Consider the following 18,389-nt stretch of genomic DNA (forward strand, 5'->3'; position numbering starts at 1 on the left):
CAGGCAATGCTCTTAACCACTGAGCCATCTCTCCATCCCAGCAAGCATGTTTTTTATTTTTTTTAATATTTATTTATTTATTATGTATGCAATATTCTGTCTGTGTCTATGCCTGCAGGCCAGAAGAGGGCACCAGACCCCATTACAGATGGTTGTGAGCCACCATGTGGTTGCTGGGAATTGAACTCAGGACCTTTGGTAGAGCAGGCAATGCTCTTAACCTCTGAGCCATCTCTCCAGCCCTGTTAGCTAGCTCTTACAACTTAAATTAACCTATTTCTATTATTCTATATTTTACCATGAGGTTTGTGGCTTCTCTGGTGACTGCTGGCATCTCTCAGACTCTACCTTCTTTCTCCCTGTATCTGTTTGGATTTCCCACCTAGCTATATTCTGCCTGACTATTGGCCAAATCAATTTCTTCATTAACCAATGATAATAAGACACATTCATAGCATAACAGAAGGGAATTCCACATCAGCATGGGCATTTGAAACCTCAACCCCAGTGACACACTTCCTCCAACAAAATCACATCTATTAATCCTTCTAATCCTTTCTAATACTGCCACTCCTTGGTGACTAAGCATTCAAATATATGAGTCTCTGTATGTCATTCTTATTCAAACCAGCACACCATGGTTCTGAACCACCAGATGGGTGCTGAGAACCAAGCGCAGGTCCTCTGCAAGAGCAATAAGTGCTCTTAACCACTGAGCCATCCCTCCAACCCCAAAACCAAATTTTGCGTTGATTTTGTGTCCTGCAACTCAGCTGAATTTCTTAGTTCTAACAGTGTGTGTGTGTGTGTGTCATTTGAGGAAGAAAGTGATGTCTCTCATTTTTTTTTTCAAAACAAGGTTTCTCTGTAGCTTTGGAGCCTGTCCTGGAACTAGCTCTGTAGACCAGACTGGCCTCGAACTCTCAGAGATCCACCCGCCTCTGCCTCCTGAGTGCTGGGATTAAAGGCATGCACCAGTGCTGCCAGCAAAAGTGATGTTTATTGATCAGTGATGTAATCTGTCCAACAGAGACCAGTCTAAGAGATGGATGGCATAGGGACCCTGTGGATGATGGGGTCTCCTATTCTCTGCAGTAATCTACATGACTTTATGTTTGGAGGCAATGTCTAGTTAAAGCCTTATAAGTCAGATAATGTTGCTTTCATATTAAAATATTGTTTCATATTTAAAAAAGTAAATTACAGTAATTTATTTAGTCAGGGTGGGTGCCATTGCACAGGTATGGCAATCAGAGGATAGCTTGAGGATGTTGATTCTTTCTACCACATGGGCCTGGGGATTGAGCTCAGGTCATCTGGCTTGGTGGCAAGTGCCTTTACCCACTAAACCATCTCACTGGCCCTCACGTTTGTACTTCTTAATGATTTGTTTTAAATATATGACATAACTCCCAGGCTACAAAGGTCAGAAGGTTCAAACAGCTGTCTTATGAAAAGTATGTTCCTGCCGGGCAATGGTGGCACATGAGTTCGAGGCCAGCCTGGTCTACAAGATTTAGTTCCAGGGCAGGCACCAAAGCTACAGAGAAACCTGTCTCAAAAAGAGAAAAAAGAAAAGTATGTTCCCCAGAAAACAGCTTGCATCCAGTCGGATTTCTTAAAATTCTTCCCAGGAAGGACTAAGGACCGCCACAGCATTTAGAAGCACATACAATTTTTTTTTTCACTAACACTGCCCTCTTAGAGACGCTCTTTGGCCTCTTCCCTCTTCCATTTCCAGAGCCCATCTCAGGAATTGTTTCGTGTCAGTGAGCTAAACTGTTCTTTCCTCTGAATAACCGCATGCTTCTCCAGCAGACATTTGTACAATCACGTCTTCGAGGGACCTTGAGACTCTTTCCAATTTCTGGTATTATAAATAACGACTATTAGGATCTTGAGTGACGTTTTGGCAACATGACTCAGCCCAAGAAATCTAACGAGCAATGGTTGCTTATCTTTGGATGGGCCTACGTAAAAATTCCTCTCAGATCTCAGTGCGGATGCAGGGTGTCCCTTCTCTTGCGAAGTTCCAGTTTTTTCCTTGATGGATCCTGCATTTCCCGTGTGAGATCGTTCGCTCTTTGCTTTGGAATGCTGGGGCTTTCAAAGCCAAGTTTATGGCTCACATTAACAACCGTGTAGCACAGCTTACTGCACGTTTATGGGCTTCCATTATTTCCTCCCTCTGAATTTCTCTTTAGTTTCCAAAGAGATCTATTTCATTCCTTGAAATCGCATGTAATTTTGTATGCTGTCTCAAGCATTTTGTGTAATGAAACAAGTGTAAACATATACAATGCGTGAAAATGTCCCCACTTGTCCCACCACCACCACCCCTGTGCATAAACAACACATAAATTAGTGGCAATATCCATAACGGTGAACTTGAACTCTCTTTTACCCAGAGTAAAGTGAAGCACCCATCCCTTTCTCCCCTCAGTCTTTTGCAGGGTCCCTTGGTTCCCAGTACTGTCTGCCCAGTGCCTTATTAGCCTGTTTCTGGTTACTTCCGGTCCACCATAGTGCTTCCTGCCCCACGTAAGGTCAAGAGAAATACTGACCTGGAATCCCACAGTCTGTAAAACCTATACCAAGAGCTGGGACGAAGGGGAAGACAAGTGCAGGTGCTTAAAGGAGCAGGGGTGGGGGTAGGGGGTGGGAAGGGATGGAGACAGAGCAGGAGGAGGAGAGAATTCCTGGGGTGTCCTGTCACTAACCCCACTCCCACAGTCAGCTGCACACCCCCGCCAGTCATGCCTTGCCACCCACCAGCGTTCTTTCTCCTCGGTGGGAGAAAGCAATTAGCATCCCAGCAGCAGGATCAAGATAGATGGGGAGGCCAGCGCTCTCATCTCACGGAGGCTGCTGCACACAAGGCAGTGGGGGTGGGTTGGTTGTAATGTGGTCCCTGCAGGCTGAGTTGCAGATCTGTGGCTCATCTGCCTTCGAGGTGCCGAGTGAGTAAACAGCTGGACATGCTGCAGCCTGGGGACCAAAGACACTTAAGCCAGACCCGGATGGCTGCCAGCTCCTGCGGGGGTGACTGTTGAAAGCCCGGAGACGCAAGCATGGCTCTGTTTGCAATATCTGGGGTGGACATGGGGCATCCAGGCATTAGCTTGAGGAGTGCTGTGGGAAATGGGATACAGGACTCGAGATCCAGAACCTTTCTTCTCCCCTGGGGCTTCTCCCTCAGCACAGAGAGCTCGAGGACAGGTGGGAGCAGAGTGGAGGGTTCCTTCTCAGAGCTAAGATATTTCCAAGACTCTGTGCCTTTTCCTACAGAACAAGCATTTATGTTCCCAGGCACACAGAACCCTCGGAAGGATTAAATAGTGATGTGTCTGCTCACCAGTCTTCATACTAGATGCCTGGCGTGCAGTATTGATGTATGTGTTGGTCATGGGGTATGTGCCAACATTCGGTAACAATGTATAAAGGAATCTTCACACCACCCTAATCAGATAATGTCTTTTGTTTTGTTTTTTCAAAGAAAATTGAAGCCCAGAGATGGAAAGACCTTCCTGTGCACAGCTGGCGATCAGCAGCATTGGAATCGAACCCAAGTAACTCAGTCCCAGAGTCTGGACCCTGGAGTTCTGTGTCAAGTCATGCCTGACGCCAGAAGACACACACTAAAGGTAAATCATTGTCACTGGTTCTGACTTGTGCTGGGATATGAGCCCTATGAAGGCTAAGTCTACGCTTGCCCTGCCCTGCTCTCCCCAGCTTCCCTTCTTGATGCCCCAGAGGGACTCTGGCTATGCACCTAGCGCTGTGCCCTGGGGCACAGTGCACTGTTTATAACAACGTCTCTCCCGCCTACCTTGCCCCTCTCCTCAGCACTTAACACAGCTCTTCACGTACATAGGTGCTTGGTGTTCACCTAAGCTATTCCTCTGGACTGGAGAGATGGCTCCGCAGTTAAAAGTGCTGGTCACTCTTCTTGAGGACCCACGTTTTAGTCCCAGCACCCACACGGTGGCTTACAGTCATCTATAACTCCAGTTCCAGGGGCCCCAATGTCGTCTTCTGCCCTCCACTGACACCAGGCTCACAGGTAGTGCATAGATACACATGCAGGCAAAACACCACTATACACAAAAATAATTGAAACTCCCAAACTTCAGAGCATTCTTCCTCAGAGTCGGTAAGATGACTAGCAGATAGTGTGACTGCCGAGCGGGAGCCCTGGAACCCACATAAAGGTATTAGGAGAAAACTGACTTCCACACGTGCACTGTGGTTCTCATGCACACACACACACACACACACACACACACACACACACACACACACACACCTCCCCTACACACATCACATACACAATAATATAAATAAAAATTTTAAAAGAATTATTTCTTCTGAACCAGGTGAGGTGATAACATCTGTGATCTTAGCACTGAGGCAGGAGGATTGGAAGTTTCAGGTCAGCAAGAGCTACAGAGTAAAGGCATATCTCAAAAGCCCAAAAGCAAACAAGCAAACAGCCTGGTTAAAGCAGTGCTGAGCAAGGCTGTGGAGAAAGGAAATGCCTGCACAGCCTTGCTGCGAATGTACATTGCCGTGACCAGTATGGGAACCATTTTGAAAATTCACAAAGGGAAAAAAAATCACTCTGGTGACTTAAATGAGAATGTTATCTATAGGCTCACATATTTGAATATTTGACCCCCGGTTGATGGAGCTGTTTGGGAAGGATGAGGAGGTGTGGCCTTGTTGGAGGAGGTGTGTCACTGGGGGAGAGTTTCAAGGTTTCAAAAGCCCAAGCCATTCCTAGTTAGCCCCGTCTCTCTGCCTTGTGGTTACAGATCAGGATGTGAACTTCCAGCTGGCCGTTTATTTTGCCGCCATCATGAGCTCTGATCCTCTGATACCCTAAGCCAAATGAAATGCTTTCTTTTATAAGTTGTCTTGTTCATGGTGTATTGCCATACCAACAGAAAAGTAATTAAAACACCCATGAAACTACTATGTAGTTGAACAGTCCCACTTCTGGGCATGTGTAGTATCCAAATGACACAAAATCAGTATCAAAAGAAATAGATAAACTCCCGTGTTCATTGTAGCAGTATCCAAAATAACTGCTATGGATACAACCTAATTGTTTCCAGATGAATGCATAAGAAAATGCAATATGTATTTGCAATGTGTTGAAATAGGAGTGGCGGCGGGGCTGCGTCCCCAACACCCCGGCCGCTTGGCTAGCTTATGCCCGAAATAACAACACACAAACTGTATTCATTTAACTGCTTGACCCATTTCTATCTAGCCTCTTCTAGGCTAACTCTCGCACCTGGACTAGCCCATTTCTAGTAATGTGTGTAAGCACCCCAAGATGCGCTTACCGGGAAGATTCTAGCCTAAGTCCATCGTGGGTTGGAGCTGCCTGGGAGAGCAGAGCATGGTGTCTCTGCTCCAGAGAGCAGAGCTGTTGAGTCTCTCCGGGAGCAGAGCAGAGTCTGACCTCACTTCCTCTTCCGCCCAGAATTCTATTCTGTTTACTCCTCCCACCAATGCTTTAACCTATGAGGCCAAGCAGTGTGTTTATTACTTAACCAATGAAATCAACAGATTGATATGACACTGCTACATCAGCAATGAAGTATTATTCAGTCTTTTTCCTTCTCTGTGTATATGTCTGGGGTGTGTGTGTGTGTGTGTGTGTGTGTGTGTACTTGTGAATATGGAGGCCCAAGGTCGATGTCAGGAATCCTCCTGGATTATTTTTCCATCTTATTCATTGAGACAGGGTTTTTGTTTGTTTGTTTGGTTGGTTGGTTGGTTTTTTTGGGGGAGACAGGGTCTCTCTGTGTAACAGCTCTGGCTGTCCTGGAACTCACTTCGTAGACCAGGCTGGCCTCAAACTCACAGAGATCCGGAGGCAGTAGTTTCTTAATCAAACTCAGCTTGTTGATCTGAGTACCCCTCCTAGCCAGCCTGCTCTGGGGATCCCTGTGTCTGTCTTCCCGGGCTAGAATACCATCACGCCCACCCAGCATTTACTTGAGTTTTGAACCCCAGGCAGGAGGATAATGAATGTGGCCAGGCTGGCCTGTGTGAAACCATTGGATAAAAGAAGAAAAAGAGAGGCAGGGCTTGGATGTTCCTTCAGACAGCAACTTGTGTGAAGTGGTGGATGTATTAGCTAGCTGGACTGGTTAGCAATAGTTATCAGCAATGATTCCTAGTATATATGTGTCAAAGTATCACATGTATACTATAAATATATTCAATTTTTGTTTTGTTTTTCGAGACAGGGTTTCTCTGTGTAGTCCTGGCTGTCTTGGAACTCGCTCTGGCGAGTTCTAGGCTGGCCTTAAATATATACAATTTTAATGTGTTAAAACTGGAGAATATCTATATAACTATTGTCCAGCATAAGATCAACTTCTTCTTTTTTTTTTTTTTCTCTTGAGATAGGGTCTCATGTAACCCAGGCTAACTTTAAACTTCTTATGTAGCCAAGGATAACCTTGAGTTTCTGATCCTCCTGCTTCTGACTTGAGAATGCTAAGATTGTGGGTCTGAGCTGCCACGGTTTATTCTGGGCTGAGGAATGAACCCAGGGCTTTGCCCATGCCAGGCAAACATTCTGCTAACCTTATACTGCCAGCCCCAAATTATATTTTTTACCAAAGAATTTGATACTTCCAGAAGCTCTGGACCTGGAACTTCATCACATGTTGCGATGTCAAATGTGTTTCACAGGCCAGCAGCTGCGGCAACACCCAGGAACCTGTTAGGAATCTGACTGGGGATACAGTAGAACGCTTCCTGTGCATGAAGCCCTGGGTTCAATTCCCGGAACAGCATGAAACTGAGCTTGGTGGCACATCCCTGAAAGCCCTATACTGGGGCGATGAATATGGAAGGGTATCCTCAGCTGTGTGTCAAATTTGAGACTAGCATGGGATATATGAAACTGCCAGAAAGAGAGACAAGGGGGAGAGAAGGGATCCATCTCAGGATTATTTTTTATTGAATAAGACCCCACCCTACTTGAGACTCCTTAAAGTTAGAAAACAATTGCCCATAACTGTCCTCCCACCCCAGCCTAGACAACAAGTGTCATTTGTTCTGTGTGTATGGAGGGCTTATGTAAAAGCACATTCTTCTCACCTCTTGCAGTAATTACCAGCCATTTTCTAACCTCATCCCCAGCCAAACCATCACTGATGCCATTCAGCAGGAAGCTAACAAAGGCTTCATTAGCCTGTCTCTCCCTTCTCCTCTCCCCCTGTGTCGCCCATCCTCCCTCCACAGCCAGATGATCTCGTTTGCGCATAGACAGGATCATGGCACTCCCTGCTTGGAACCCAGTGGTGGTGCCCTCGCATTGCCCTGGGAACAGGTGGTAGCCCCTGCACCCCTACCTGCCACCCTCCCTCTGGTTCTGCACTTCTCTCACCAAGGTGACCTGCTCTCCTAGCCGCGAGTCAAGCTGTCTCTTGGCTCTGGGTCTTTGTGATCGCTGTTCCTAAGCCGGAGGTGCCCATCTCTCTCTCTCTCTCTCTCTCTCTCTCTCTCTCTCTCTCTCTCTCTCTCTCTCTCTCTCTCTCTCACTAACTATATCTCTTTCATACTCTGTTCTTGGTGTAAGCATCACCTCCCCAGAGGCGTGAGAAGAGACGACCCAGTGCATAAAGCAAGCCTCTACCCACAACATTCTCCCTGTCCTCCCAGGCTTCGACCTCAGCTAAAGTTATGCTCACGTCTGATGGCTTGTGACTCTCTGCCCATGAGAGTCTCATGCCCATAGGTTCCCTAAGCATGAGGGGCGCTCTGCCTCCCTCTCCTGTATCCACAGCACCTCTTGCTGTGCTGACTCATTGTCTCTTGAACTGGTAAACTTACCAAATCAAGCTTATTAATTCATGTCTCTGTTTTGATAAGCTTACTGAAATTATAAAAATAATGGATATTGATTCTGTTTTAAAGATTCATTTTTATTATTTGTAATCGCATGTATGTGTGTGCATGTGACTATGTGTGCGAGAGTGCAAACGGTCTCAGGAACCAGAGACATTGGAGTCTTGGGAGCTAACATTACAGACAGTTGTGAGTTGCCTGCCCGATGTGGGTGCTGAAACTGAACCTGGGTCCTCTGGAATAGCAGCATGAGCTCAAACCTCTGGGCCACCTCTCCGGTCCCTTGATTCAGATTTTTAAGTTTCCAAAAGGGAATACAATTAATAGCCTCTTCTTTCTTTAATCTCCCAACTTCAAAGATAAATACAACAGTTTATTTTATCTCCTTCAAAAGTTATATAGCCCTTTGAAAAGAAATTCAGCAAAACAGGTCATGGTGATGCATTCCTTTATTCCCAGCACTCAGGAGGCAGAAGCAGGCAGATCTCTGTGAATTTGATGCCAGCTTGGTCTATATAATGAATTCTAGGCCACGCAAAGGCTACATGGTGATGTTTCGTCAAACAAACAAACAAACAAAACAAACCCCAGGTCTTGGCACACATAGTGGCACACTCCTGTAATTTCAACACTTAGAGAAGTAAAGGTATTAAAGTCAGGCAGTTAGGGCTGCCTTAGCTATATATCAAGTTCAAGATCAGCCTAGGCCTATACCAGCAATGAAAAGAAACACTAGGTTCTCACTACACAGCCGGGCAAGCCTCAGACTAGATCCTCTCGTTTTGGCCCCCAAGTACTGAGATTACTACTTGCAGGTGTCACACACCCAGCTTTTTTTGTTTTGTTTGTTTGAGACAGAATGGTCGTCTGTAATCCAGGTTGGCTCAGAACTCATACAGCACAGATGCCTACTTAGTTCAACTGTTTTGAAAAGCTGAGGTCAGTAGGGTTGTGGCCACAGTCTCTGTGTGTGTGTGTGTGTGTGTGTGTGTGTGTGTGTGTGTGAATGTATCTTTTTGTTTGTTTTGAGACACAATTTCCCAGGGTAGCCCTGGCTGTCCTGGAACTCACTCTGCAGACCAGACTGGCCTCAACTCAGAGATCCACCTGCCTCTGCCTCCTGAGTGCTAGGATTAAAGGTATGCACCACCACCACCTGGCTATATAATGTGTCTTGGTCCTATCCACCCCCAACTCCTCCCTCCCACTCTTCCTGACCCCCAACACCATGCAACATGTCCTCTTTCCCATCTTTATGTCCTCTTCTTTATTTCTGGGAATTCACTATTTCCAGAATATTTTCACTGTGCAGAGGTAAAATTCTGTAGCCATGAATCACCTCCCTACTTCTCCCCCTTTAGTTCCATTCTTTCTGGTTCTTTGCATTTGAGCATTTTTTTTTTCTGAACAGCCCCTATTTGTACACGGGCACATCAGTTCTAGCTTACTGTTCTTCAGCTGTGTAGTTTTGCATAGTGTCAAAGCCAGTGGCTGTCAACCTGTAGGTTGTTACACCTTTCACAGGGGTCGCCTATGACCATTGGAAAACACAGATATTCACATTATGATTTATAACATAGAAAAATTCCAGTTATGAAGTAGCAATGAAAATAATTGTATTAGCAGGGCAGTGGTGGCACACGCCTTTAATCCCAGCACTCTGGAGGCTGAGGCAGTCGGATCTCCGAGTTCTAGGTCAGCCTGGTCTGAGAGTGAGTTCCAGCATAGTCAGGGCTACACAGAGAAATCCTCTCGAAAATCCAGGGGGAAAAAAAATCCCAGAGGGTTAAGTTCAAAAGGTCTGCATTTACATCTGATCGAATCGCTGTTCAAACAGGTCCTTCTCATTGCCTCTCCCCCACTGCAGACAGAAGGCTTTTTACCCTGGGTACCCATTGGGTTCTTCCTAGGGTAAACCAACAAGCAAATATGTATCCCAGGGACAAGTGGGCCCTGACCTTGAAAGGAGTAGTCAGTGGCTGCCTTCAGTGGCTGCCTTCAGTGGTGCTTTCCTGGGGAGAAGCCTGGGAGGCAAGTTGGTGGCAAGCAGGGGGGAATCAAAGCCGCTGGTGTATATACACAGAGGAAGTCTAATTCAAAAGCCATATAATGAGTGGACTTGGGAAGAAGCTCGTTGCTGTGGCAACCTGATTCCCCTGCTGCCAAGAGCGGGCTTTCTTCTTTCTTCTGCACCTGGCAGGGACTCCTTTCCTTCCATGGTACTTGGGGAAGAAAGACAGGATTGGCGTTCTTTGACTGAGGTGAGAGCGCACTTTCTGTCTGTGGCCAACTGTCACCAAGAGAATGTGATTCCCCTAATTCCCTCACTGGGCGTGGAGCCAGCTGCTCCCTGAAGGAGACTGCAGCTCCCCGTCTCAGACCAAAGGTCACCTGGGTGCCTGGTTGCAAAGGCTGATGTCACAGACCATCTGTTGACCAGGACTGTCTTTTTCTGACTTTCCCCGCAAGTACAGGAAGGCCAAGTTCCCTACAAGACTGTTCTGTCCCCTGTCAACAGAAGCATTTCTAGATCTTTCTTTAGGGATGCTAAAGGTCAAGGGTCAGAAAACCAGTCTCCCTGGTTCAAAATCATTCTAACTGCTTCCTCTTGGGCATTCAATCCTGAAAATGCAGATTGCGAAAGAGCTGCAGGAAGAGACAGACAATGGGCCAAATTGAACTGCTTTTTTCTCTCCATTTTCTCACCTGTTCCAAGTCAGGCTCTCTGCAGCCCCGCATGACTTAACCGCCCCTCATCTAGTTCTTTCAACGGCTCTCTAAAGTGGCCACCCTTATTCACAATCGCTATGCTCATACAGAAAACCAAGGCAGCTGCACGCAGCCCAAAGTGATTTGCCCCAGATCTGGGTCTGCCTGGATCTCAAGGTCATGTTCCTGCATTTCACCCACTGTGAGAAACAAACAAGACTGCCTAGGGACTGTCCTTTCTCCTTGACGTGCTGGCAGCTACTTATTAAATCTCCCTTTAAGCAACAAAGAGGGACTTGCCCCACCCAATTCGTCAGGTCTCCTCCCCATTCCCCTTGCACCTGCCTCCTATAGCCGGGCAGTGGCTGTGCTGGAGACAATGTGGGTGTCGAGGGCTGAATCTATCCAAACTGTAGGGTCACCGACATTGCCTGCATTCAAAACTCCCAGCAGAAACATGGGGAATGATGGCTGTGGGGTGTTGCTCTCTTTCTAGAATGTCAAGGGTTATGGAGGGATTCAGTGAGCCTAGGCAGGCACCATAACATGGTTCTTCTAAACCTCAAATGGACCAGATCCCAGTCTAGAGGCTTCTGGAAACTTCCTTGGTTGACCTCTTTAATGGGAGCTCTTCTATAGGAAACCCTTTTTTCATTGATGGGGGAGGAGTGGAGTGGAGCTGGAGGTAAATGGCAGTATTGATTTGTACCAGGGAATCTGTCTAAATCTCATCCCAGAGGCAACCAGGGCACAGTGTCATCTCTCAGGAGGACAGTGACCACTCACATGGTTACATACATCCTAGGCCCCACCCACAAGGTCCCTTTCAGGGGCGGATCTCCGGAAGCAGTTCTCTGCTGGTTTTGAGGCACTGGAGCGACATTGCTTCTGTGTTTCCTGTGACTAATCTGACACTGTGAGTCTCTGCCCTCTGAGGAGCAGGAGTTGGGGAGTGGAAATAAACCGTCATTCACTGCCTGACAAGATTCCAGCATGTTCCTTTTAAATAACCCCCTAGGATGACCACCTGTGCGTAATGGCAGGTGGCTTAGATCTCTTTGCGGGGTGGGGGGTGGGGGGTGTGTCAGGCTCAGCTACACCAGGAGTGTGGTAAGGGCTGGGTTCTAGGCCAGTTCTGTTTTTAGTTTAATGATGACTCTCCATGAGATTTTCTAGCTCCTCTGTTCTTGCTGGGTGTAGGTAGTGCCCCAGTATGGGGGTCCTGCTAGGGTTGAACAGGAAAGAAGGCTAAGGACCCACACTTCGAACTACCTCCTCATCTCTTTTAGTGTGAACCTTCCTTGATCCCTGGATTGGCTCCCAGAGGTGCTTGAAATTCAAACATGAAACATTTTGTGATTTTTGCTTCTGTCCCTTTATGGTCACGCTAGGGCCGCCTCCACTCCATCTTATGTATAGATTTCCTTCCACTCGAAACACACAGAACGGAGCTCGGGAATCCAGCCCACTGCGGAAGGCGGTGGATCTCTTCCATGAGCTTGAACCTATTTAGAGCATCCTTGGCTGGCTGAATTTGGAAGCTCTTACCTTGCTTCAGACTCGGGACTATTTCGGGGGCTGTTCACAGCTGAGCGTCCATTTCCTCCTCTCTCTGCATCCCTGTTTCCTTGGCAAACAGAGGCCTTTGGCAGAAGAGGAAGGACACGCCAGCGATGGAGCACAGCCAAGGGGCACGTTACAGGTGCCCTGTTGCTTCTGACAAGACCGTGAAGTCCCTCGCAGCCCTGACTTGCTCTGCAGCTGTCAATCCCACCCCTTTTAACCTAATTCATATAAATCTGTATTTCTTGTTTTCCAGTGCTTCAGATGGAACTCAGAGTCTATTGAATCTAGTTCTAGCTGGACAGGTACTCTATCACAGAGCTATATTCCTAACTCAGGACTTTGACCTTTTGTTTCTGTTTTTCTTTGTTAAGTCTTGCTATGTAACCCATTCTGCTCTTAAACAATCTTTCTTTTAAGGTGTTTTCTTTTTCTTTTTGTTTGCTTGGCTTGTTTTTTGTTCTTTCTTTCTTTCTTTTCCTTTTTGAGACAGGGCCTCATTATGTAGTCCTAGCTAGCCTGGAAGATGCTCTACAGACCAGGCTGGCCTCGAACTCACAGAATATCTTTTAGAATATGCTGAGTCCTAGCACACTTTACACTTGGGAGGAAATTGACACACAACTCTCAGTTTTATCCCAGCATCCCAAAATAGGAACATGGATAAGATATTCTTATGAGAAATCAGAATAGGAAATGAGGTTGCCCTGGGTTGTGGGAGCCATCTGGGAGATACTGACTATAAAGAAGAGGCCGTGGGAACCTCTGGCTTGTAGCCAAGCTGAGCAGAAGGGATCAGCTTATTGGGAGGACCGGAGAACTGGAGGCACGGCTGTAGCCAGAATCGCCTTCCTAGAGGTGCCCATTTAGTGTCAGAAGAGAATGCCGTGAGAATGTGTGGAGAATCATTTGTTTTCCTTCTCAGGGATAAGCAGCGAAGGACAGACACCACTGAGTCCAGCTGGAGCCTTTTGCAGAGTGAGCTATGTGGGCTGGAGAGATAGAAAGATCATGAAGACACGAGTTCTGCCGGTTTTAAGTCTGTGGTGGTGGAGATGGTGTGTGGACAGATGGAAACCCTGGACCAAGGGATCAGAAAGGGAGGGAGGGGAGCTGAGAGATGACTCAGCGTTGCAAAACTGTTCATCACACAAGTGTGAAGACCTGAGGTCAAATCCCCAGAACCCAGGTAAAGCCAGATATGTTGCATAACAGGCTGCAACCCTCTGCTGCTACAAAGAGATGAAAGGGAGAGGCAGGTGGCTCCCGGAAGCTTGTGAGCCAGCTAGTCTGATGCACACGGTGGAAAACAACAAAGGGACCCCCTGTCCAAGCAAGATGCCAGGCATGGTGGTGCATTCTGTTCATCTCAGCCCTTCTGAGGCAGCAGGTAGATCTCTGAGTTTGAGGCCAGCCTGGTCTACAAAGCAAATTCCAGCACTGCCAGAGTTACTACACAGAAAAAAAAAAAAAAAAACCTGTCTCTAAAAACAAAAACCAAAAGATGGAGAACAAGACCTGATGTAACAAGGCAAGACAGACAGTGCAGAGGCTCCTCCAGCTCGCTTTATTGCTGAGGCCATTTTAGATTTAACTAGAATTTGACCTCCTTGATGGAGAGTCCTTTGGAAAATTACCCATCTCTATTCTAGGGAACCTGAGGTTGAGATGCCCCAGCTCTCTAAGCTTCTGTTAAACTGCCTGCGTGTGCAAACCTCTCTTTCCAGCTAACTGCTTGTCTTAGTGCCTGTTAAACTGCTTGCCTTTAAAGCTCTGCAGCTGCTGAGGGGAGTGCAGGCTGTGGTGTTGCCTTTAAAAACGCCTTGCTCTAAATGCTCAGTACTATACTTGGGCCCCAAATACCTGAGTGTAGTCCCAGATGGCTGGAAAAAAGACTTTCTTTTTTTTGTTATCGTTGTTTTTGTTTTGTTTTGTTTTTTGAGACACAGTTTCTCTGTGTAGCTCTGGCTGTCCTGGAACTCACTCTGAAGACCAGGCTGGCCTTGCAGAGATCCACCTGCCTCTGCCTCCAGAGTTCTGAGACTAAAGGTGTGCACCTCCACCATCAGCTTTAGAATAAAGACTTTCAGTCGGTTATAGGCTGAGTGGTCTGTATAGTGTCTGAGTGATCCATCATCTTTGGCAGGTTCTCTGTAACACTGACACCTGAGGCGGTCCCCTGAGATTCACGTATGCACTGTCGCACACAGATTGCAGAGATATATGCACATCATTTAAACACACATACCACAAGATCCCTAGTTTAATCCTGAGTTTTGGGGGAGGTATTTGAAGAGCATTGGCATAAAGGCTGTGAGATTGACTAATCAAAGAGAGAGAGACCAAGCAGAGGGGTAGAGTTTGAGGTAACTTTGGGGCCATACTTCCTGAGAGGTGCTATGGAATTTTCAATTCTCCTCCAGTTCCTTCTTGAAGGTATTTCTTAGTTTTTGATTTCTTGATTTTTTTTTTTACCTCTATATCCCGAGGAAGAACAAGGAAAGAGGGAAAGAGAGAGAAGGGAAGGAGGAGGGAAGGAAGTCTTGACAGCTTCAAATGGCTCCTGCAGAAGCAGCAGATGAGGAGCAACCTGGGCCCAGGGCCTCCAGGCTTCTCCAGTAAGAGTGGTAGAGAGGCCCAACAGACCACAGGGGACACCAAAGAAGGTGCAGGAACCAGGGGCACTTGTGCTCAAACTCCACTGTTCTGACATGCCAGAGCCCTGTCCGCTTTGGGAATGTTGCTGGCTTTCTGTTTGTCAGTGTTTGTTTCTAGAGCAATCCAGAAGAAGCCAAGATGGAGCCAGCTACATCTCGGAGAAGCTCACTTGCTTAGTTTCCCCCTTTGCAGTGAATGAATTGGTTTGCCCCAGGCTGCTGTTAGCCCTAGGTAACCCCAGACAGATTGCTTTCTTATTATACTTTGCAAAACAGACTTCAGGAGGACCCCAAAATATAAGCATCCAGCCAAGATACCCCAGATTCATCCCATGACCTTGAGTGCCTTCAAGCTGGAGGCTGTTGCACAGATTCAGTGACTGTCTGCTGGGGAGGCCCCCTCCCTCCCTGGCCCTTAGATCACGGTAGGGGAGGATCTCCAGCAGGCCAGTCCCTCACCACCTTTTCGCCTTAGACCTCTCTTTGGTGAGTCCAATCAATAATGTTGCGACTATTTGTGGGGTTATTGTAAGACTCCTTACCCTCCGCTTTCTCCATTTCCTAGTCCAGTAGAAAGAAGTCCTGCCTGCCCTTGCTCTAGGGGGAGGTACCATACCCCATGCTGAACAGGTTCCCTGGGAGCTACTTTAGCAGATTACTGACCATGAAGAAAGGCTCATGGGGACCTCTGATTTGGAGCCAAGTTGGGAAGATGTTGTGGGTAACCAAGGGTTGGCATTAGAAGGGAGGGGCCAGTTTTGCATGACTGAATCGTTAACCTGTGGGGTCTATACTAATTCTGGGCAGTTAGTATCAGAACTGATTTCATTTGAACCCAGTGTCCTGGGAGGACTGCAGAAAGGTTCCTGGTCTCCCCTTGGCACTTGAGGTTTTTAGCGGACTCTTGAGCCAGTTCTGTGATCCAGTGCTGGGCATGACTCTGCGCCCAGGGAGTCTCTACACCTTCCACCCCATTGGCAGCTGTGAAATGTGTGTGCGGTCGTACACCTGGGAGGGCAAGGTCCAGGGTCTGTGTGGAATCTGTGTCACGGTAGAGATCAAAGTTACCTTCCTGGGCATTGCTTGTAAACCCTCGGCCTCGCTGTCTTGCCTCTTTGTCCTGTTCTGTTTTCCTTGCACACTTTCCCTGAACCCTCCCTCGTCTCTGATCCGTGAGATCTTACCTGCCAGCACAGCTCTTGCCATTCTTCACTCTGTTGAGACAGAACTGCCACCCGCTCCCCCCCCACACACACACAAAATGAAAGGAGCAGAAGAGATGGGTCAATGGTAAAGCATGAGGAACCTGAGTTCGAATCCCCAGTTCCTACATAACTCTGGCTTAGCTGTATGTAAACCCAGTGTTCCTAGGTAAACCAAAAGCAGAGACAAAATATTTGAGATTCAGTGAGCCTGGTATACATAGTGGTAAAAGAGCAAGAGACTATTCAAACAAGGAGGAATGTAAGAACTGATACCCAAGGTTGTCCTCTGACCTCCACACACGTATGTACGACATATGGATATAGATGCAAACACACAAAGATTAAACAAAGAAAAAAAACACTCCACATCTCATGACTATGATAATAGGCATATCCCACATGGATACACAAACCACATCACACTCCACATTCCCAGCACACACACCATACATATAACACATAATATATCATGCACAAACCCACATCATACACATCTCTCACCATGGAAATCACACATCATACACACACACATTGGGGGTCAATGAACCGGTCCACTGTGAACATGTGACCTATACTAGCCAATCACAGGGTCCCATTTCCCCAGGTCTGCGCTGAGGTGGCAGAAGGAAGGCACATAACTCTCATGGAGATCCACCTGCAGTCGCTACACGCAAGAAGTGGAAATGGGTGGATTAGGATCCTTAGCAACAAAGCGAATCCAAGGTCCGCCTGGACTACGTAAGACCCCGTCTCAAAACAAAATTATATTACCTGCCTTGTAGGGAATTAACGAACTTGAACACGATGTTTATGCCGCATTGGGAGCAGTCCCTGGCACACACTCAACAAATGTTTGTCATAACTGCTGATCCCTTCCAAGAACTTGGTGAGACTGTGTGTTCCTTTCTGGAACTCAGAAGAAAATGAGCAGGGGTGGGGGTGGGCAGTGCTTCCTTTTTAACCGTGACAGGGGTGGGGAGAGTGGAGACGGTAAACAGTTCCCAGAAAAGGAAGCCGACTTTGCAGACAAAGCAATCAGTGTCCACTTCTAGGGAGGAGTGTCGGCGTAAGTGCCCGTTCTGTTCAAGGTGAGAGCTGGGGGTGGGGGGAATATGGAGAAATCAGCCTCTTTGACTACGGCTTACAATGGAGACACAGGGCAATAACTCACAAGGAAGAGAACATCCAAGACACACGACACAGCGGGATTAATCATGTCCTGATGCAGCTAAGAGTTTCACAATGCATCCAGAGATGACAGATTCATCCGAGGTCAAGCGTCTGGGAAGGGTGCCAGTGAGATAGCTCAGCGGGCAATGCCATTTCCTGACAACTTGAGCCCAGTCCCTTGAACCCACACAGTGAAAAGAACCCACCAACCCGCATGGTGCGAGTTGTCCTGACCTCCCCAAGAGCACCCTGCTATTCATTTGCCTGGCCTCGGACACATTCGTAGTTGTGCGGACACACATGTATATCCAGGCTGGGCTGCACATGTATGTGGGAGCCTGCTGTTGGTGTCTTCTTCCACGTCACTTTCCATGTCACGTATGAGCTGCAGTCTCTCACATGAACCCAGAGTTTACTGACACCCCCTTGTCTAAGCTAGCTGACTGCTCTAAGGAATCCCACCTCTGGTCCCCAGCACTAGAATTACAGACAGGCTGCTACATTTTCCCAGGATTTATGTGGTGCTGGGGACCATCTCCCCAGCCCTGCCATCTAGAAAGCTCTGTTAGCATTTATTTATTGGTGAGGGAAGGCTCATCTATGTCTATAGAGTGCACGCCACCGCACATGTGTGGAGGTTAGAGGGAACTTGGTGGGGTGTTGATCTGTCCCGTCCTGCGTGTTCCTAGGATTGAACTCCCGTTGTCAAGCTTGGTGGCAAGCACCTTTACCCACTGAGCCACCTCAGAGGCCTTAATTTATTTGTTTGCTTGTCTTATTGTTTGGTTACCACACAGATTTTTAAGTGCTCGAATGGTGAATGCCCTCGCGGAGGCCCACAGGCTAGAGGTTTGGTCTCAAGTCCTGAAGCCTTTAGGGGGTGGGGCCTGGTGAGAAGTTGTCTCACTGGGCCTCTTAACCTTGCCAGGTCTTTCTGTCTCTCTGTCTTTGTTTCCCCATCACCATGAGGTGAGCAATCCACTCTGTTCCATCTCCCTACAGTCCCAGAGACAGGGCTAAGTGACCACGGCAGAAACCCTGAGCTAAAACGTTCCTTCAGTTAAGTTGATATTTTTTTTCGGGTATTTTTGTCACAGCAACAGAAGCCCAACATCTTAATTAAATCTATAAATTTAAAAGCTGGCTACTAGCTTAGTAATTTTTCAGATGGCAAAAAAAAAAAAAAAAAAAAAAAAAAAAAAAAAAAAAA

General features: G+C 47.2%; 1 long non-coding RNA gene across 1 annotated transcript in view; it reads left to right on the top strand.

Annotated features, from left to right (window-relative positions):
* The window catches only part of LOC126492131 (uncharacterized), a 77,076-nt gene that overhangs the window by 25,849 nt on the left and 32,838 nt on the right, over positions 1-18,389 (top strand). The window contains exon 2 of the long non-coding RNA XR_007589523.1: positions 3,497-3,644. This is a non-coding gene — a long non-coding RNA (uncharacterized lncRNA). The remainder of the gene's footprint in view (positions 1-3,496; positions 3,645-18,389) is intronic.

The sequence above is a fragment of the Alexandromys fortis genome, unplaced genomic scaffold, assembly GCF_014885135.2.
Source record: "Alexandromys fortis isolate MF-2015 unplaced genomic scaffold, M_Fortis_MF-2015_v1.1 scaffold_290, whole genome shotgun sequence".
In the NCBI taxonomy this organism is placed as follows: domain Eukaryota; kingdom Metazoa; phylum Chordata; class Mammalia; order Rodentia; family Cricetidae; genus Alexandromys; species Alexandromys fortis.